Below are 23,013 nucleotides of genomic sequence, written 5' to 3'. Positions count from 1 at the left end.
CTTCGTTTAATTAAGCCCCCGGGTGGGCCAGGTCCCGGGGGCAGTTAAAAAATGTGTGGGGGGCCCCAATCTCCCCCACACTGTCCCGGGGACCGCCATCCCTGGGGCTTTTCAAAAATATTTGCAGGGGAGCACACGGCGCCACACAGCCCTGGGGGGCGCTACCCCAGGACTTCTTTTTTAATCTGTGGGGGGCCTCTAACGCCCCCATGCCCTGGGGACCGCCACCCCCGGGGCTTTCATTAATTAATAAGCAGGGGGCACATGGCCCCCCGCTGCCCCGGTGACCGCCACCCTTCCGGGGCTTTTGAGAAAAATTAAATACCACCTCCCCGGGGCACTAATATGTAAATTTGGGGGTCTGTTAAGGACCCCCGATCCCGGAGACCACTACCTCCCGGGGCTTTGTACAGATTTGGAGGGGGGCCGCGCAGCCCCCCTCCTTGAGCCTGTGGTGGCCCTGGGGACCGCCACCACCCAGGGCAGGCTCCCGCAGTGTCCCGGGTGCCCACCCCTGGGACACTGCTGTTTGCAATGACAGGGTGGGAGCTGCGCAGCTCCCGCCCTGTCATTGCAAAATGCTTTGCTTCATTGAAGCGAGAGCAGGGAAACCTGCTCTCGCTTCAATGAAGTAAAGCAGATTGGTTTTCCACATGGGGAGCTGCATGTTAGCAGCTCCCCATGTGGAAAAGCAATGCCGGCTTTCGCAGGACACGGGGAGCCTGCAGAGACCATGGGGGCATTGGGGCTCACCCCACGGTCCTCAAAGGAGAGGGCAAGCCCCGGGGGATGGGGTCCCCGGGGCTAGGAGTGGCCCAGGAGGGGGGCCACATACGCCCCTCCCCTGAGCATTTTTTATATTTAAAAAAAAATGAGAGGCCAGGCCCTGGACGATGGGGTCCCCGGGGCCATATTTGGCCTGGTGAGGGGGGCCACGCGGCCCCCTCACAAAAAAATAAAAAAGGATGGCCAGGCCGCGGGGGATGGGGTCCCCGGGACCAGATGTGGCCCGGGAGGGGGGCACGCGGCCCGCTCCCTAAAAAAGAAAAATATTAAACAAAGGCGGGCCCCGGGTAATGGGGTCCCCGGGGCCAATCGAGGCCTTAGGAGGGGGGCCATGCAGCCCCCTTCTATAAACAAAACAATGTGTGTGGCCATGCCCTGGGGGATGGGGTCCCCGGGGCTGGAATTGGCCACAGGAGGAAGGCCCAAGCGGTCACCCTCCCATTTACTTTTTTATTTTATTTTTAAAGGGGGCCAGGCCCTGGGAGATCAGGTCCCCAGGGCACAAAAAAAGCCAAGAGAAGGGGGGTCACACAGCCCCCCTTCTTAAAATGTTCTTTTTTTTAAAAAAGCCGGCATCTCGGCTAGGCCCCGCCCTCTCCCTGCAACACTCAGCAAACGTGACCCCTGGCACGTTTAAAGTTGGGGAATTGATTCCCCTTGAATGCTGAGGGCCCCTGAGGGCAACTAGCTCACCAGGTACCACCAGTATGCGCCAGGGAGTTGCGTTGCAGAGAGGTGTTCAGAGGTCACACCCCTTTTTGCACCTCTCTGCAACGCCACAGAGCTGCATTGCAGAGAGGTGTAAAAAGGGGCATGGCCTGGGCCACCTCTCTGTAACCCAGCTCCCTGGCGCATACTGGAGGTACCTGGTGGGCTAGTTGGCCCCCAGGGACCCTCAGCATTGAAGAGGAATTAATTCCCCAACTTAAAGCGCACCACAGGGCATGTTTGCACACATGTCACCTCAGGCCAGGCCCCTTCCTTCACCACTGTGCAAACACGCTCCCTGGAATTAATTCCCCTTGAATACTGAGGGTCCCTGTAAAACTGCTGCAACAGTTGGTTACTATCTACGTGAAAGTCTATATTAGTTATTGATTAGTTAACTGAGTATTTGTATGGGAGAGTGAATGTGTGTGTGGTTCAGTGGGAGGGGTGTGATTGCCCAAAGATATGTGAATAGTTGATTCAGTAGGTATATGAGGTTAAGACTACATGTTATAACTTTTGTTTGGGTGAGTGAATATCTTTATGGGTGTGATGATGAGCAAATATATCTCTCAATGGTACAAGTCCAACAGACTAGAAAAATAAAAGACAGTGTATGTGACAGTTGTTGTATATAAATAAGTATAGATAAGACTCAGTGATTGTATGAGTGACTGTATGGATAACTGTATACTTGTAATAGTGATTTTATGAGTTAGTATCAAATGAAATGGTGTTTGTATAAGTGTGGAGCTGAGTAAATGTAAGTATGATCCATTGTTTGCATAAGTGAATAGGATGTGTGCTGGTGTGTAATGTCGATATAGGTGTATAAGTATATTTGATAGTGTTCTATTGATCATTGACAGCATGCATGAGTGAATATTAGGCCTGGGCGAAGCACTACGCTACGCTCGCGTAGTTTGCGAAGTTCGCGCTACTTCGCACTACGCGAACTGCACGTAGCACAGTGCGAACACGCGTAGCGTAGTGTTGCGTAGTGCTGCGGTCATTTTTTGCTTGCTCGCGGTCCTCAACGTCAAGTTGGCGACCGCGAGCAAGCAAAATGACATCCTGGCGAGACTTTTTCCTTGTTCGCGATCGCGAGCATGGAAAATAAACCTCCCGGCGAGATTCCCAACGCGAGAAGGTCAGGTTTCTCATTGCGAGGGGTCGCGTATGCTCGCGACCGCTCGCGATGAGAAACTACCAGTTCGCGTTGAGAAAGCTGCAGCTCGAGTAAAAATCTACTCGAGCAGCAGAAAACTACAGCTCGCACTGTGCAAGATGCCATTTTCAATGATTGCACAGTGCCGGTTGCTTGTCCGCACTGTGCAATCATTGAAAACAACATCTTGCACAGTGCGAACATGTTACTTCGCAGTTCGCGAAGTGCTACGCGTAGCTCGCGTAGTGCGAACTTCACTTTGCGTAGCTTCGCGAAGTGCTACTTCGCGAACTACGCCCACCCTTAGTGAATATATAAGTAAGTGATTAGATGTGTGTGTAGATCTAGGAATCACTGAGTGGGTTTTTAGAAACTTGTATTGGTGTGTCAATGGATTCAAATATGGTACTCTGTATTTTACAGTGAATGATGAAAGTTTATTCTACTGTATGATGAGGTTTATCTGATTGTCACGTGGATGATGTCATCAGTGGTGTCACAGTGATGTCATTTGAGATGTCATCAGTGATGTCACTGACCATGTCATGAATGATGTAATATGTGACATCATCAGCAGTGGGTTGCGGGCGCGCGAGTTATAGTTAGCAGAACTAACTATAACGGAGGAATTTCAATGATTTTGTACGAGTGAAATGTCCAGCTAACTATAACATACCTGATACCTATGTTTTTTTCAGTGAATTTCAAAGGTTTTTAAATGCTAATTCCTAACTATAACGCCCCAGAAACCTATGATTTTTTCAGTGAATTTCAAAGGTTTTTTAAATGCTATTTCCTAACCATAACGCCCCTGAAACCTATGGTTTTTTCAATGAATTTCAAAGGTTTTTTAAATGCTAATTCCTAACTATAACATATCTGTAACCTTTGGTTTTTTCACTGAATTTCAAAGGTTTTTTAAATGATAATTTTTAAATACATTAATTGTTATATTTAGTTTTTTGATACTGTTTTTCTACATTTGTTAAACTTTTTATTTTTATATATTTTATTTTTTAATTACATTACATATTTTTAATGTAAATTGAAAAAAACAAATTTTTAAAAATATTGAAACTCTAATATTTTTTTTATTATATATTTTTTAAAATATATTTATAATATATATATTTTTTCACATTTTTTTGGAAGTCGCGCACCCAATGCGTTCCGTTCTTGATCACTGCACGGAACCTAGCCACCATTTTACGATTGTTGTGTAGGATCCGCGTAGTGTGTGCAATGGGTACGTATTTTCCTGCGCGATTGCTATGCTACCCGTACGCGACCTGAGCTAATCATAAAAATAATATACTTTTACTTTTAATAAACCTATATTAGTTTTTAATGCGATTTCGCGAAGTCGCGTTGGGTGCGTGCTGTCTATGCGCAGGGTGCGCGGACCCCATGTGACCTGAAAAAAAAGAGATTTGATTGGTTCATTAGACTTCCTATTTTAACTATTGAAGGACCCCACCCATTTCAATCATTCTTCTTAGACCTTCTTTGGAGGAGCATCTCTGAACTGAGAAGAACCTTTTTTTTGCTAAGTGCACACTTAGTATTGCTTTCCATTGCAAAACAATTGCTTCAGGACAGCAGCCATCATCTGAGTCTGAACATTCATCAGATGATGAATTTGTGGCTGAACCTCCATGCCCTGAGAGGTACACATCTATCGTGTGGAAATTTTTTACGTTTCCAGAAGGACAAAATAAAACGAATGCAACAAAAGTGACGTGCTAAATCTGCCAAAGGGTCCTGTCACGCGGAGATCCAACCAAAAAGTACTCTTGCGGGACCGCAAGTATGATGAAGCACCTAAAACCTCTGCACCACCTGCAGTGCTTCCGGGACGTCTCCATCCACACAACATCTGCACATACGTCCACAATTCACCAACCTGAAGGTGCACTTCATAAAGTGCAACAGATTGCTCTGTTATGGAGAGCAGTCCGTGGATTTGGTTTGCAGATTACAAGAAAACCATCGGTGCTAGAGGTTTTTTTTCCCCCTGAGGTTCATTGTTTTGTTCCTCCAGTTCTCTTTTTTCCTTTTGAAAAAAATCAAAACATTGTTCAGAAAAAAAGATATATGTTACTAAAAGTGACATATTATGTTATGTTATGTTATGTTTTGTTATTTAATATTTATAGAGCGCGCAGATGCCACAGCCAAGCGGCGTCCCGGCGCTACAAAGGACGAGCAACATAACAGCCAATATTATTGGCACAGGATGCTTCTAAAATTGCCCCATAAGTGCTTAGGTATTGGCAGACTATTTCAATAAGAACATTTTGCTAGTACATTGTTTGAAAAGTTGCACAAGAATGATAGGAGGTAAGCACAGAGTTATGTCTCCAAAGATGCTCAAAGAAGAATGATTGAAAAGATTGCGGTCCTTCAATAGGTACAATGGGAAATATTATGAACCAATCAAATCTTTTTTTTTCAGGTCACATGATATCCTATGACAGGGAGATTCCAAAACTACATAGGTATAAATTGGGTGTTTTGAAGACTGTATTACTACTTTGTAGCTTCTTGCAGATCTGCTTGCATAGTGTATAAAGAAATTAACTTGTACTAGGGTTAATGGCTAGGCCAATCCTTAACTATATGACTAATAAATAGGCTAATTTCAGTACTGCAAAGAGAGAACAAGATAAATTTATAAGTACTTAGGTTTTGGCAAAGTGATAGGACATGTTTTTAGAGTGGTGAAGGGAAGGGATGGAGCCTGATGTGACATCTGCAAACACACTCTGTGACGTGTTTTTAAATTGAGGAATTTAGTGTCTTTTAATCCTGAAAGTCCCTGGGCCCTACTAACCCACCATGTCTCTTTATTGAACACCATACAGCTGCATTGCACTGAGGTGCTCTGAAACCATGTCCCATTTTATACCTCTCTCCAATGCAAGTCTTTGGCACTTTCTGCACATATCTGGTGGGTTAGTTGGCCCCAGGGACACTCAGCATTCATGTTAACTTTATCCTGTAACTTAAAATGCCCACTGAGCATCTTTCCACACATATCTACCCCATCCACCCCCCATTCTTCACCAGTGTGCAAACACAGCCCATTGTGCATAATAACACTTAGTTAAACTTACCTTCACAGTAATAGAAATAAAAAATGCTACACATTTTTTTCTGTTGTTTTTTATAATTTAAATTTCTGAAAATTTCAAATTTTAGAATTAGTATCTGTGAAAGAGAAGGAAAAATACAGTTATAATATATAATAATATATTTTTTACAACACAACATAATTTTAACATTTTATAAATTATTTTCTTTGCATTTTTTGCCGTTCTCAGAATATATAGAATTTCACTACAAGCAGTGATTTCAATCGTACTCATCACATAACAGAGGGCAAAAAACCCCCAATCAATTAGGTTGTTTAAAAAAAAAAACTATATCTAACATATTTATCATATATCCAACTATTTTCGAACATTCCACAAAAACGACATCCTCAATAACAAACCATATAATACAAATCACCCATATGAAAAATGCTTTCTTCTTAGAAAAATGTCTTACTTGAATATGAAAGAAATCAAATAATACGATGAACAATTATTCATACATCGTCAATACCAAACTATATAATACAAATCACACATATATAAAATGGTTCCTTCTAAGCAAATGTTTTTACTTGAATGTGAAAGTACTCAAATAATCATTCAATAAAGAATTCTTTTTATAATTTCTGTACACTTTAAATGATGTTTTTTTTAAATATATGCTATGAGAATGTGCAACAAAAAGTCCATAATTCAAATGTATACCTTTCCTCTGGGCCAAATGGTATTGCTGAAATCCTTTAAACTGAGATTGTCCAATAGTAATCATATTAAGACATTGTAACATATTCCTAATCCACTGAATTATGTTCCTAAAACTTTGGCTTTAAAAATATTAGGTAGGAATTTGGTAATTCGCTAGGCAAACGTTGTTTGAAAACCAATTGAGCATCATTACAATATGTCCATCCTTTATCACATTTGAAATAGGCAGTGTAATGTCCAGGTGTTGTAGAAGGACGATCATGCAAAATTATTGCTACTGCTACAAAAGTTCTTCCTGATATTGGTAGTTGACTTGCTACAAAATGTTTTATTAAAGTTTCCAATTTTCTTCCATCAGCTGTACAACATTGCATCATTAAAATCATATATTGTCCATATCTTTGTATAAATAATGTTGATAACATTTCTGATTTGCATTGGCTACACTCCATGTTTTGATTTGCTGCTTTAACTAGTTTGTTGAAAGACACTGATTTACAGTCTGGTAATGTCAAATATATAAATCTTTCAGTGTCTATGTCAGTGCTACATGTAAACATAAAATTTTCACATTGATGTTCCCATTTATAACGAAGGCCAAAAAGATTTTCAATTTCTATGCCTTCATTTTCCAATATGGTAAGCATATCCATTAGAAATTCCTGAGCATCTAGTTGGATATTCTGCGTAAATTGTGTAGAACCAGAACATATATCCAAAAGATTACGAATATCAGAAACGCTTTGCATTTTAGTTTTATCAGTTCTCAATTTTTCATAAACAGAATGCAACAAGGAACAACATCTTTTTTCCTGATTCTCCATAATTTGCTGTTGCAAACTTTCTGACACTCTTCAACAGTGTCCTTTTTCTTTTTGCTTGCAATCTCAACATTATCTTGATCTTTTTCCTTCTCTATAACTTCACTACAGATATTCTCATATCTTCTTTTTCGACCTACCATACGCTTTTCAAATACAGGATATTGACCTAAATTGGGAGTATACGTTTTTCTTAACCTATTACACTCTTTTACGCAGTTTGCATCTGCAGTAATCTTTGACTCATTAAAATCAATCAAAAACAAACCAGATAAAGTTCTGACTCGTGACAAAGCAACATATGCCATACCCTCTTTAAACACGGTACTTCCAATGTTCACCAAAGCACTGTCTACACTTAATCCTTGAGATTTATGAATAGTCACTGCATATGCCAAAGAAAGAGGAAACTGTTTTCTACGTACATACAAATCTTTAACAAGCAAAAAACAAGCAGAACAACGAGCAATTTGTTTCACTTCTTCAATCTGATCAAATTTGATTTTTAAACATTCAATTCCATCTTTTTCTTGATAATTCACAAAATCAACAACATTTCCCATTGCTCCATTCACTAAACTTTTTTCCACATCCAAATTACGCCGCAAAATAACCCGACAGTTTACACATACATAAAAATTCTTTTCTAAACCTGCAGTGTTAGAAATAGATTTTTCTAAAGAATCCAATTTTGTTTTCAATTTTTCCGTCAAAATAATAGTGATTCCTTCATGCTCTATTTTATCAATGGCTTCCATTTTTATTATTTGGTCATTTTCTAGCTTCAAAAGTTCTTAATTGAAAATAGAACACTCGCGCACTGTTGGCATTAAGCAGATTATAGATTTATTTTCTGCAATTTTTTAATATATTTTTTCAGGAACTATATTTTCATTTGGAAACAAGTTTGTAAGTAGTCGACTTTGCAAAGCTTGTTTGCCATGTTCTGTCAGTACTCCAATTCTTATATCTTGAAGAATACTTCCATATTCAGTATAATTTGCCTGTCGCAGGTGAGCTCTTTGTACTCAAAATATGACCAAATGTTAATGTTTCCAGCACTTCCCAAGGACTTTCTGGTGTCTTCATGCGCAAGTGTTTTAAATACTGGTTGTTCTTTTACGGGAGTAAGTTGCAGTAGATCTCCAAAAACTATGACATGTTTTCCTCCAAATAAGACATCGTACTCTGTTTTAAGAATTTGCTTTATTCTTACATGCACAAAAACAAGCATTAAGTTTGAGACCATGCTTACCTCATCAATAATCAGAAGTTTCATTTTCTTTAGCACTCTTGAAACTTCATAACAAGCTTCTCCAGATAGCTTGTGATATTCCAATTTGTTTTCATGCTCCACAGGTAGCATAAGTAAACGATGCAATGTAATTCCGTTAATGTTGTGTGCTGCCAACCCAGTTGGAGCAGTTACAACACAAGACAAATGTGAGTCCGTTGTTTTCTGCAGATAACTGGTGATTACTTTAATTAGGAAACTTTTTCCTGTTCCAGCTTGTTCACTCACATACATTCGTATAGGTTGAAATGAGGTGCATGTGCATTCTTTCTTTTCATGAAGAAATCCACGGTCAATCTGTTGTCTCACTTGCTGATATATTTCTTTCCGTTCAACATTTAGTTGTTCTTCCATGTTGGCTAAGTCCATAATATCTTCTTGAGCTTGGTGCATTGCTGTTTCCACCTCATTCATGGTGATTGCTGCTTCATTTTCAACAATTGGTTGTCCTAGTGGATATTGACTCAGCGGAGCAGAACTTTGACTGTCTTGAGAACTGTCTCTAGCAATCTCAGCTGCAATAGTATCTTCTTGATCAATTTCATCGTTCAACATTTTCACAAAATTTGCATTCTATGGTATCTTTATGGTATGTTTACAAGCATTGAAGAAATCTTCATAGCTGTGAAAATCTCCAAGTAATTCCAATTCTGAACGCCACGGTTTGAACAGTTGCAAAAATGCTAAATAGTAAAATTCCCTTTTATCAGGAGTGTTGCAACTCAGTTTCCTGTGATTAATTAAATTTCCTTTCCTGTGTTTCACCAAACATCCTTCGGAACCAATCACATATTTTCCATCATTGATGTTTTCTGTAGTATTCTGTTTAAAAGTGTTGTATTGCAGCACTTCATAGAGACATTTGTTCTCAAGATGATGACTTCTATTTGGATAATATGTGTCCAACATATTTGTTTTCAGAATATCTGTACTCTCTGGTTCATTTAATGCTATATATTCAATTTCTTGTACAGATTTAAGTAGTCGATTTCGTGTTGCAGCAAGATCTAGACTCACCCAAATGATTCTTCTAGATTTGGAGTATAAACTTGCAGATGATAACTGATCTGAGCATTCATACGCTCCAATTTCTCGATGGGATAACATCTTCAAACTGAAACTGTATAATTTCTTACTTAGACTCTTCTCATGAGAAATCTCTTCCCACATTTCTTTCAATTCCATCTTTTCTGATTTTGTAATGTAGGATGTTACATACCGAGTGACAGCAATGGAATTATCCGCTACGTACTGAATATCCATGTTAGCATTCCACATAGAGAGAATAACCGGATTGTAATCATTTATGTATTTTGATGCTTCACATCTTCTCAAATTGTAGGAATTTTTGGGAGACTTTCTAGTGATGGTATGTCTCATAGCGGACATAAAATTGTTTACTCTTCCTTTTGACATTACAGGACGTGGAAATCCAAAACGACATTTGGTATAAAACATTTCCTTAGACTTGTACTTTCGTCTACAGTATTTTCCACATCGATGGCTTTGAAATCGTAAGACTTGTTGTCTTAAGTAGTTTTCTTCTGTGCTTTTGGGTATGGTACATGTGGCATATTCTTCAATGAAAGACAAAACAGTATCTTTGGAATCAGTTCCGAATTTGGGGACATCCTTGATCCATATGAGCATATGTATGTGAGGAGCACCTCGAGCTTGATACTCCTTTCTCCAAAAGAAATCCACAACTTCTCCAAGAGGAGGATTCTTTTTATTGCAGATAAAAGACATCATAGCTTCAAAACTATGATTGAAATACCTCCATACATTAACAGGATCCAAAGAGCACAATTCTCCAGGTGTCTTGTATTCAATATTTTTTATATTCAAATTTGCCTCTCGAAGAAATTCAAGTAAATCATCCCAAGCGTATTCAGCACAGCTAAGGGTAAGGAACCATGTAGGAGTTCCTAAGTTCCTTAGCATACATTTAAGTTCTCCATGACGACGGTACCAATACTCATTAGTGCCGCGCTAACATGCCATCAGATTAATCAGCTGAGATTCTAAATGATCATCTCTCTGATGTACTTTATCAATAAATTCCTTCGCAGAAACATTTTGAAGATGTACTCCTGTTTTCAATATGTGATTCACTGCATATGAAAGTCCAGACAAGTCACTCTCAAACAAAAGCTGAAATATATATGGGCTACATTGTCGAAATCTTGGATCTTCTGCATACAAACTTGTTGTACGATATTCAGATGCAGGAATCTGCACAGGTTGTTCATCATATCGTCCACCTTTTCCTTTTGGGAACAACTGCGGAAAACAATGAGCTTCCAAGCTTTTTTCCCAAACACTCATGAGAGTTCCCTTTGCTTTTTTCATTTGGAATAACTCAATAGTATTCCCCATCACTTCTTTGGAATGAAGTGGATGTACACTGTAATGTTCATAGATTTCTTCACTTCTGGACATGTCCACTATTTCAGTTTGTCCACTTGACGTTTCAGTATCTTCTGCTGAAAGTATTTCTTCTTCTCCCACATACACATTTTTATAGTACTCATTGTTTTTAATTAGCTACAATGTTGCCTTCTGCACTTTCCTAACATCCACTAATTCTTGCCAGATTTTCTTACTCTTAATAGGAACGCCATTAACTAGAATAACTAGTGGTTCATTTTCTACATTCTCTACACCAATAGTTTCAATATTTTTCTTTAAATCTAGAGGTAAATATACAACTCTTCCTTTGAATCCTCTCTGCAAATCTGAAGGAGGCAATTTACCTGTTTTAGGCTTCATACGAACAATAGCCTGAAATGGGTGCACACATTGAATGAGAATAGACTCATAGGAATTTAAATCTATCAGTTCTGGAGGAATAGTTACCAACTCTAGATTATTATGCACAGCTCTAGCAGGCATTTTATTCTCATCTAATTTATTATAACAATATTTACAAATACGCTGATCAGAACCCAAATCAAAACAATTCTCTACCAACAAATAAGATGCAAATTCCTTCCACTTATCATTATTTTCTCTTTCACTTTTTAAATATAGATCAACAGTCCTAGTCTGATTTTTATAGTGAGTTTGCCGATAACAAATACAAGAATAATTTGGCCTTTCACCTGAAATCACCTTAAACTTTGTAATTTGTTCTTCAAAAATTTTTGTAGTGCTATGTTGCACATTCTCTTCAACATTTTCTTCTATTAATGTGTCAGTTTCTGCACACTCTTGTTCAGGTCCATAGTAACAAAACTCAATTTTATAACAAACCTTCTTCACATCTGATACTGATCCTCGCAAAAAAGCACTGTTCAACTCATTTAACATTAGTGCTGGACTTTTTGCATGATACAATCTTATGACTAACTTTCGCATCTGAGAATGATGTACTGCTAACATCCTGAAATGGTGAAAAACACTTTGACATACTTTCCTAGAAAGACAAGCCAGAGAATGACCATGTAAACCAGTATTTTTTCCTCACTCTTCAAGGGTCTAGTCCTTGCAACATCTTAATCTTTTGTTCAACACTTTTTTTACTATATTCTCGTAAGAAATTGCGTAAAATATCAATGAATTCTTGTCATACACTACAAATACTACTGCAATCCCAAGTGTACAGTGGGGCTTAAGGACGTCTCCCTAGAACTTCATCAGCTAACACTTCTTCTACATTTCTGGGAACCACCTTCTCTTTCTCAATTGGACAACCATTTCTAACCTCATAAGCTCGACCACTGGTATCAACTGCATGCAATAAATGATTGGTCTGAAAATAACTCTCTCCATTAAAGAAAGGCTCTGAACTTGAACTGTGTTTCCATTCACCCAAAAAAACATCACAAAAATTAGTTCTGTTAATTACTCTTTTCCTCTTACTTTTGGCCTTCATTAAATGGATTGGTTTATCCAATGATCGAATTCTGTTTAAAACTAAAATGAATAGTTTCCTTTTTACTTCAAAAGCCTTTTAAACAATGGATTCAATATGCTTCTTCTTTTCATAAAATAGTGCTCTTTTTCTATATTTTTTCACATCTTTGAGCAAGTTAAAAACCACTCTATTATAAAGAAATATTTTACGGATTTCTTTATACTGATTTTGCCTTCTTTTACCATACATCGAATCTTTTGAATTTGAATTTTCTTTTTTTCCTTTCCTGTTATTCATACTCTTTTTTGTGGTTGATCCATTCTCAGTAGTTTGCACATTCTGCACACTGCTTCTAGGCGTTGTAAGTTTTTTAATGAATACTTTTTTTGTCTTACTGGAAGACTTTTTCTTTTTACCCACATGATGTTGGTCATCCAATACTTGTTGTTGAATTTTCTTCGAATAATTGTCCTTTAACTGTTCTTTTCTCTTTCTTGATTTTTCAGGCATGATAACGTTATTTTAATGATGATAAACAATATCTGTAAAAATAAACATAAATAAATGTATTTTAATAAATCTATAAATTATACTTTTCGATTATTATACAAACATATTCTATATAAAAACCATTTAACCACTTTCTTTTCTCATCACTAATTGAAATTGTAATTCAAGGTGTATACATAACTGTATAGGTGATTACAGGTCTGCATGTGTAATGGACAAAGGTTTGTACCAGTGTTTGTGTTAAGCCCTGGGACATTATATGAGTACTTAGGCACTGACTGAATGATTACAGTCCTGCAAGGAGAATGCCTGGATGAATGTGTAAGTGGTTGGGTTTAGCCGCAGTGAATGGATTAGTATATGGTGCTGGATGAGTCATTATAGGACTGCAATGGGAATGGCAGGGTGTTTGCTGGAGTGTATGTATACTGACTGGGGAATTGAAGGTGTGAAAGACAAGTGTTTAGGTGGTTAGAGGACTTCATGCATAGTGGAGAGGGGTTTGAAGCAGTCCATGTGCTAAGGCCTGGCTCACTGCATGAGTGCTTGGATACTGACTGAATGATCAGAATACTACAAGGCGAGACACTGGGTGAATTTATAATTGGCTGTATTTTAAAGCACTAAATGGATTAGTACATGGTGTTGAATGGGTCACTAATGGATTGCAAGATGAGTAATAGGGTGTTTGCAGGAGTGTATGGATAATGACTGGGGAATTGTAGGCATAAAACACAAGTGTGTAGGTGGTTAGAGGACTGCATAGTGCTTAGGAGTTTGAAGCAGTCCATGTGCTAAGGCCCTGGATCACTGCATGAGTACTTGGGTACTGACTGAATGATTAGAATAGTACAAAGAGACATGAAGTTACCAAATGCTTCTCTCACAATGGTTGCCCAAATGCACACACACTCACAGTGTGATTCTAGACAAGCAAGACTATTTCCTGGACTTTAGCAGAAGAGACTCACTAATCTGGAAGGGGTTATGTGGGTGCATACATTCTTCACAATTCACTACAGCACTGCTACTGGGTATGCCTGACTCATGCATAAGCAATGACTGGCTTCTAATTCTACCAAAACTTGACATCAGGATAGGTTTTTAAGCAGTTATTTATCTGCAAAGACATGAAGTACCCAAATGCGTCTCTCACAATGGTTCCCAAATGTACACAGACTCACAGTGTGATTCTAGACAAGCAACACTATCCCTTGGACTTTACCAAACCACATTTACTACTCCGGAAGGGGTAAGGTGACTGCACACATTCTACATATTTCAGTACTGCACTTTAGTGTGGCAGCCTGACTCATTTTCCGAATGCATAAGCAATGACTGGCGTCTAATGCTACTAAAGCTTGACAACATGTCAGGTTTTAAAGCGGTTATCTGTCTGCAAAAACATGAAGTACCCAAATGCTGCTCTCACAATGGTTACCTAAATGCACACAGACTCACAGTGTGATTCTAGACAAGCAACACTATCCCTTGGACTTTACCAAAACACATTTACTACTCTGGAAGGGGTAAGGTAACTGCACACATTCTACATATTTCAGTACTGCACTTTAGTGCCAAAGCCTGACTCATCTTCCAAATGCATAAGCAATGACTGGCTTCTAAATCTACCAAAACTTGAGAACAGGAACGTTTTTTAAGCAGTTATGTGTATGCAAAGACATGAAGTACCCAAATGCTTCTCTCACAATGGTTCCCAAATGCAGACAGACTCACAGTGTGATTCTAGACAAGCAACACTATCCGTTGTACTGTACCAAGACACATTCACTAGTCTGGAAGGGGTAAGGTGACTGCACACATTCTACATATTTCAATACTGCACACTAATGTGAAAGCCTGACTCATTTTGCGATTGCATAACCAATGACTGGCTTCTAATGCTACTAAAACTTGACAACATGACAGGTTTTAAAGCAGTTATCTGTCAGCAAATACATGATGTAACCAAATGCTTCTCTCACAATGATTGCCCAAATGCACACAGACTCACAGTGTGATTCAAGCAACACTATCCCTTGAACTTTACCAAAACCCATTCACTTCTCTGGAAGGGGTAAGGGGACTGCACATAATCTACATATTTCAGTACTGCACTTTAGTGTCAAAGCCTGACTCATTTTGTGAATGCATAAGCAGTACCCAAATGCTTCTGTCACAATGGTTGCCCAAATGCAGACAGACTCACAATGTGATTCTAGACAAGCAACACAAATTAATAACTCACCTTTCAAATTGATTTGTAGATTAAGAATTATGTCAGTCACACATCAGATTTTTCTTATACAGAATGTCTGTGCTGCAATGCTCTTAGCAAAACCAAAAAATTGCAGACTTTGCCTCTCATTCTGCACACATATACATGTAAACATCAAATCACATTGCTTCCCATATTAATTCAAAAGATAACACACATTTCTATTGGTTACACATTACAACCCTTTCGAATTGACATAAGTTTGAACCCTACCCCCAATCTGTTTACTGCCTGTTACCACAGTAACAGTTCATGGAACAGTCAACTGAGCAATCGTGCACCCAATGCATGCACACCAGGGGGCCGCAGGAGGAGTCGTGCACCCAACACAAGAGGAATCGTACACCCAACGCGTGCACACCAGAGCCCCGCGCTGGGTGCGCGACTCCTAACTTGCCCGTAAATTTTTTTTAGCACCTATCACTAATTTCTATTCTCCCCGGGGGCCCTATCCCCCGGGCCTATATACAAAGTTGGGGACCATGGGGGGAGCCCCAATGCCCCCACGGTCCCTCCCCATGTCGTTCGGGAGCCGGCATTGCCTTTCCACATGGGGAGGTGCTAACATGTAACTCCCCATGTGGAAAAGCAATATGGTTTGCATTTTGAAAGAGAGAGCAGGTTTCCTGCTCTCTCTTTCAAAATCCAAACCAAGTTTCCCGGCAAACAGCAGTGTCCCGGGGGTGGGCACCCCGAGATACTGCAGGAGTTGGCCCCGGGGGCTGGCGGTCCCCAGGGCCATCAACGGCTCCAGGAGGGGGACAACGCGGCCCCCCTCCCACAATATAAAAAGCCCCGGGGGTGGTGGTCCCCGGGGCTTGGGGGGGCCTTTGAGCCACCCCACCCATTTATTTTGTAGCCCCGGGGGGTGGCACCCCCATCAAATTTAATATTTTTGTCCCCCCTGGGGCTAATTATTAAAGAAGGGCGGGAGCCCGCGTTTCGTTTTCTTTTTTTTTTTTACCGCAGGTTCCGCGCACCCTGCGCGCATTTTGCCATTTAAAAAATAAAAATAAAATTGGGGCCATGGCAGTCCTTGTGGGACCCCCTAAGCAGGTCTAGAGGGTCAGGGTATTTCTACCCTGCCCCCTTTACAAGTTTTGCACACTTCATCCACTGATTTCTTGAGCCTCGCTTCTAACGAGGCACAAAATGGCTGCCAACACTTCCTGGTTTGGAGTGTTGACAGCCAGTTGACAGCCAATTAGCATGCAGCTCGTGATCGGGAGGGTGCGCGCTAGGTGTGCATAGGGTGCGCGGATCCTCCGAGGCTATAGATGTATATGTGATTTTACTTTTGATTTTCTCAGCAACTACTGAACGGATTTACACCATTTAACCAAAAGGCATGAGTGTGAACCAAGGGCTACCTCTTTGCCAAATTTGGTGTAATTCCGTATAGCAGTTCGGGCTGTAGCTGTGATTAAAGGTTCCTATGGAAAATTGCATGGGGAAAACACGTTTTGGGACAACACTTTTTTCTCAGCCCCCGCTTGACGAATCACCCTGAGACTTTGAGGATAGGAGCGGACCGGAGCGCCCCAGCAGTTTTGAAAATTTCACGAAGATTCATCAACCGGCGCCAAAGTTATTTCAAATAGAATTGTGCGGATTTCCTATGGATAATAGGTCCTAACTATAACTACCCACTGGCGACCGCCAGTAGGTAATAGAGTTGACGTCCTTTCTATGAAAATGTGTTGGAATGGCATTCTTTCATAGACGATGTCTTTTTTATATGGGTTGGGCCTTGTGATCTTCTTGATGAGTTTCTGACCTGGCTAAATTTGGGAGATGAGAATTTAAAGTTCACTACACATCAGAGCAAGGACAGTATAGACTATCTGGATATTACGATCAAAGCAAAGGACAAGAAACTGGCAGTGGAATTATATACTAAGACGATGGCTAAGAATACTCTTCTCCTGGATACCAGTTTCCACTCTAAGTCCCAAAAGGACAGCATCCCTTTCAGCCAGTCTCTCCATTTGTGGAGAAATTGCACCTCACTTAATGATTGTTACATACACTCAGAAGTGTACAATTCTTGTATCTGTCTACCGATCTGGATGTATTTCGTGCCTAGCCTCTTAGCTAAGATCTGAGTGTAGATTTTGTAATCGCTATTTAAAAGCGATATAGGTCTATACGAGTTGCATCTTTTTGGATTCTTCCCAGGTTTTAACAATATACTAATAGTAGCTTTGTTCCAAGAGCCTGGAAGTTCCTGCCCTTCTTGAAAGATGCCATTCAGTACCCTGTCAGGGGAGGGACCAACGCATCTTTTAATATGGTGTGTATTTCATTAGGTAGTGCATCAGGACCTGCAGCTTTACCCTTTTTTAGTTTTCCTATCGTATCTGCCACTTCTTCCATTGTGATATTGGCATTGAGATCATCCCTTTGCTCTTTCGTCAGGAATGGGAGCACTACCCTCTCTAGGTAGCAATTTATTTGATCTATTGATGAAACTGTGTCTTCAGTATAGAGGTCTTTAAAAACATTTGTGAAGGCCTTCTTGATCTCGGAATCTTCTATGCTGGGGTCAGTTTGATTCTGTACCTGGATAGTTGTAATCCTATTCTGAGTTTGTTCTGTTTTGGTTTTCCAGGCAAGCATCTTACCGCAACACTCCCTATACTCATAATGGGATAATTTACTTGCTTCCCATTTACTTGACAATGGAGTCTAAGACATCTGACAGTGCCTCTTTTTTTTCCTTGATTTATTTTTCTAATTTATTAACTCTTTGTATACTCACATCCCTTGCCATTACCGTATTTAAATTTTGTATTTCTTTTTCAGTTGGCTAATTCTGTTCTTAGTGATCGTATGCTTATAGGCCGCTAAACTAAGTAGTTTTCCCCAAATGACAGCTTTATATGCATCCCATGCTATTTGTTTAGTGGTCCCTTCCCTATTTATTAAAAAAATTGTTCTCTATTTTCAGTGTCTCCTTAATTTGCGGATCTGTTAATATAATGCGATCTACTGTCCATCTAGAGGCCAAAGGGACATTCTCAATTTGTCTCTGCAGAAAAACTGCGGCGTGATCAGACAAGTGTGTAGGAAAGTGCTCTACCTTCTTATTTCTTTTAACCAGGCCCCTGTCTACCAGAAAAAAGTAATTCCTGGAGGCATGTCCATATTTTTTATTTTGAGATGTGTACCTGTGTATTTTGTCAATCTTTACTTTACAGATGTCGACTAACCCCAAATCCTTTATGAGGAGTTTTAACCACTCTCAAATTCCAGGTAGATTGGATGTCTTCATTATGGGTAGTCTATCCTCTCTAGGATTTATTATTATATTAAAATCTCCTCCAAAAATTATCGGGGCCAAAGCTTTCAATAAGTGTGTATAAAGCCAATGTAAGGGTGTGGGGTCATCCACATTAGGGCCATAGTACCCTGCTACAGTATATGATTTATTATGTATTCTAGCTTTCACCATAACCCATCTCCCTTTTGTGTCTGTGTTTATTGCTCCTATCCTCACGTTAAATGATTTTTTTTTAAATTCGGTATTCTTGCTCAGTACACACATATGTATCTACCCATCTTTGTTTCTTGATTATTTTGGCCCATTCTTCCTTTAGTAGGTGGGTTTCTTGTAATATTATAATTTGACTATCTATTGTTTTTAGATACTCCATGATTTTCTGTCTACGACTCTTAACTCTGAGGCCATTCACATTCCATGAGAGAATATTAATTGACATCAAGCTCCTTTGGATTAAGCCAAGGTTTCCTCTGTCACACCTTGGACCTAAACCTTCTCATATTTACCCAGTTTGGACAATTTTGATGTTGTTTTTGCTTTCTCCAACAGGGGTTGAGAGGCAAGAGGCGGGATATTACGGTCAAAACAGCTGTTGCGATGGGGACGAGTGCAGAGGGGCTCCGCCGGACACAAACAGATCTCCTGGAGTGTAGGCGAAGCAACCGCGGAGCGCCGTAGCAATCGGAGGGCCGTGGCTCCAGTTCCCTTCCAGGGTAGGATGGCGGCAGCTGCCGGCGGTAAAACAAAAGGGCTGCTGAGATTGCCCAGGCCGCGGAGAGACTGTGCAGCTGTGGGAGGAGAGGCGGCAAGCCGTATGAGTGTGGTAAGTGCCAAAGGTGGGGGATCCAATACAACACATTCTCCTAGCACACCAGCTATAACTGGGAGCATGATAAAAGGAAAAAGTATTCTATAGTTAGCCCCATAAAGTCAATCGATCTGAAACAAGACCGCAACAGGGGGAGTAGCTATTGCCTGAGGAATAGGCACTTAACAATCAACACCCCCCAGGAGCCAATAAAAGGAAAAATAACCCCCACAATCACTAACAAAAACGGTAAACTAGCCATACTATCTCAAGAACCTGGCCTCCAGCCTCCAGCACGACAGGGTAAACCAACAGGCACTAGGGTAATAATTGCTCCATCACTACGATCATTTTTTAAAGTTCAGGCCAAACAAGATATCATCAAATTTCCGCGACCTGAACAAGAGAAAAGATAAATAGTACAAATAAAGCTGAAGTAAGCTCAGACGAGAGAGGGGATAAGGATGGAACAGGTTTAAAGTCTTGGATACAGAGGAGGCCATAGGGGGAGGTAAACATTGAAAGTTCCCCCCAACAAAGACAAATAGTAGTCTCATGTGAGTCACAACCGGAAGGGCAGAAGTAAATATGGAAAAACTGCTAGAGTTGATGATATTAGAAATGTGAGTTAACTTTGCTATACCTGAAAAAAATCAGTTGAAAATATAGGGAACCTGTGAAGGCCTGGAAACTAAGATAAATGCCCTAATGGAATGGGTAACAACAATGGAGACCTCTGTAAAGGCTCTAAGTAAGGAAGCAGAATCAAATTAGAAAGAAATAAGCTCCTAAAGACAAACAAAGGGGATCTCAGAGACAAAATTGAATCCCTAGAAAATTAGGCGAGAAAAAACAACTTGAGAGTTTTAAATGCACCTGAAGGCTTGGAAGGGGAAGACATTAAAAACTTCATGGTTAACCTACTGGAAGAAAGCTTCCCCTGGCTGAAATCGACAGCCTTAGCAGAGGATATACAGAGGATACATCGAGGTCCCTTTGAAAAGTGAAAGCTGAGGAAAAAACCAAGGAAGGTCTTGAAAAATTTCAAGACTTATGTGTTAAAAAGGAAAAATTCCTAAGCGAAGCCCTCAAAACCGGTTCTTATACTAAGGACAAATGGTTATTTAGAATCCGGTCAGATATCGCTAAGGCAACCCAAGATAGACAGTGGGAATTTGGCTAACTAATGCAACAACTAAGATCTTTGAGAGCAACCGTCCAGATGCACTTCCCAGCCTCCCTAAATATTATGTGGAAGAACAAGATGTACAACATAAGAAATCCTAAAGAAGTGGAGTGTTTTATTGAACAGATGGAATCACAACATAACGAGCACAGATAAAGCCTGGGGAGCAGAGACTTCAAAAGGGTGGAACGTACCGCCCAGAGAAGGAGAAAGGGAGGCTTCTCCCAGTGAGGGAAAGGTGGGGAAGAAGAAGATGTAATTCACAAATGAACTTTCCCAAAAAAATACAATAGCCATTGTAACCTGAAAAGGAATCATCGCTAAATTATATTGCTCTAAGAGTGCATGAAGTTCTCTATCCTTATTTAATCTAAACGGATGAACTGTATTCAAATCTATATCTTGACTGCAAACATCTCAAACTCTGTTCCCCCATAGACATTGCAGGGTACCATATAAAAAGAAAAATATTGTAAGTCACCTAATTTCCCATGAAATGAATTTCTATAAAATGCTGTGGTATAAAGTAGATTAGATCCATGTCCCTAATAGTTTTTAAGTGTTGAAGTACCCATTTGCGTACTGACAAGTTCATGCTGTCGATGTCTAACCTATCACATGTACATTTGAGAGCATAGATGACACAACCACTTATACATGTTAAAGATTTTTTAGCATATATAACATCATAAAAAACATATTTGCCAGATTTATATGTTCGACCATATTCACATGCCTTGCACTTAGTGCAATTTGTAAAACCCTGTTTGTTGGAGAAAGAGGAAACAGGCAATTTCCTAGATTTAAATTCACTCCTTACCATTTTATCTTGTATTGAAAGGGCTTTCCTGTACGCAATTTGTGGTCTCCTTGCAAAGAGCTTGCCTATGACTGGACCTTATTTTATAAACTTCCAGTGTCTATTCAATATGGTGCTCATTTGAGTATGTTCCTTGGTGTAAAATGTAATGAACTGTGTATATCATTCTGATCACATTTCTAACGTGTATGCCTTTTATCTTAAATTCCAAACAATATGTTCTCCCTAGATTTGGCTCTCGTTTTGGCTGCATCTAAAATGTTATCATGATAGCCTCTTGTTCTGATACAGGTAATAATGATTTCGCTCTCCTCCTCAAACCTCTCTCTTTTGCTGTATATATGTTTTGCCTAAGTAACTCACTATAGGGGATGTTCCATTTCAGTGATTTAGGGTGCAAGCTACTAGCATGAAAGATCATTGAGTGCAGTTGGTTTTCTATAGTGTGAGGTAATTGTTTAACTATTCTCAATCAACAACTGTATATTTAAAAGGATCACACTTTCTTTGCTCATCCCATAGGAAAATTCCAAATTCAAGTCATGCTTGTTTAATTCAGAAATGAATGATGATGATAGGCTCGCCACCGCGTTCCAAATAAAAAAGAGGTCATCAATATACCTCATAAAATTATGTTGTCCATATAATGTATAAAGTTGTGAAGAGAAACTGCTTTAGATGTCAGTTTTTGTTAGTGGCGACCAATGTGATCAAGTCTGCAAGGTAAGCCAAAATGCATTGTCTTCCTGATGCTAACAAATTTACTAAATTGATTGAGAGCAATGGCAGATATTAATCAAAAAGAATAGATAATATTTATAAAGAATATTACCTACTGGCGGTCGCCAGTAGGTAGTTATAGTTAGGACCCCTTTTCCATAGGAAATCCGCAACATTCTATTTTGAATAACTTTGGCGCCGGTCGACGAATCCTCGCGAATTTTTCAAAATAGGTGGGGCGCTACGCTCCGCTCCTACCCTGAAAGTCTCGGGGGGATTCGTCAAGCGGGGGCTGAGATAAAAGGGGGGTCCCAAAATGCGTTTTTCCCATGCATTTTTCCATAGGACCTTTAGACAGGGCTACAGCCCGAACGGCTGAACAGATTTACTTGAAATTTGGCAGAGAGGTAGTCCTCAGGTCAAGGAAGTGCCTTTTGTAGGTTTGGTGTAAATCTGTTCAGTATTTCCTGAGAAAATAGCATTTAAAAGCATATATATATGTGGGCGGAGCCTAACCACACATCTCATCCTGAGATCTGATTGGCTGTCAGCACTTCATCCAAGAAGTGTTGGCAGCCATCTTGGGACCAATATACATGATAGCACCTCATTAAAAAGCATTGCAGTTAATAGAAGGTTTTAAGACTTTAGTTACATTATAAATCATTTGTTGATGGTACCATACTCATTTTAGGAATTGTGGTATGTTCTAAGGTGATTTCACCATGTGAAAAAGCCTTCTGCTGGGATATCATGATTGAGAGAAAAATATTTTCTCATGCTTTTACCACAGAGGTTTGGAAGGTGATCTATAAGCTAAACTGAGAGCTTATTTTCTGTAAATTCACATTATCTTTCTCAGTCATGTGAGAATGAAGTCTGACATTCTCAGTAAAACATGTACATCCAACAAGGGCAGAGACTGTCAGTTGATTCCTTTGTGTTCTACTGCAGCTTCCCAGAGTGTTC

The 23,013-nt window shown here is 39.8% G+C and overlaps 1 long non-coding RNA gene across 1 annotated transcript in view; it reads left to right on the top strand.

The window, feature by feature from the left end:
* Window positions 1–20,085, top strand: part of LOC146817651 (uncharacterized) — a 38,233-nt gene extending 18,148 nt beyond the window's left edge. Inside the window, exon 3 of the long non-coding RNA XR_014962553.1 lies at window positions 19,060–20,085. This is a non-coding gene — a long non-coding RNA (uncharacterized LOC146817651). The remainder of the gene's footprint in view (window positions 1–19,059) is intronic.
* Window positions 20,086–23,013: the final 2,928 nt, after the last annotated feature.

This window comes from Triturus cristatus, chromosome 6 (genome assembly GCF_964204655.1).
Source record: "Triturus cristatus chromosome 6, aTriCri1.1, whole genome shotgun sequence".
Taxonomy (NCBI): Eukaryota; Metazoa; Chordata; class Amphibia; order Caudata; family Salamandridae; genus Triturus; species Triturus cristatus.
This window is presented reverse-complemented; position numbering and strand designations above follow the sequence as displayed.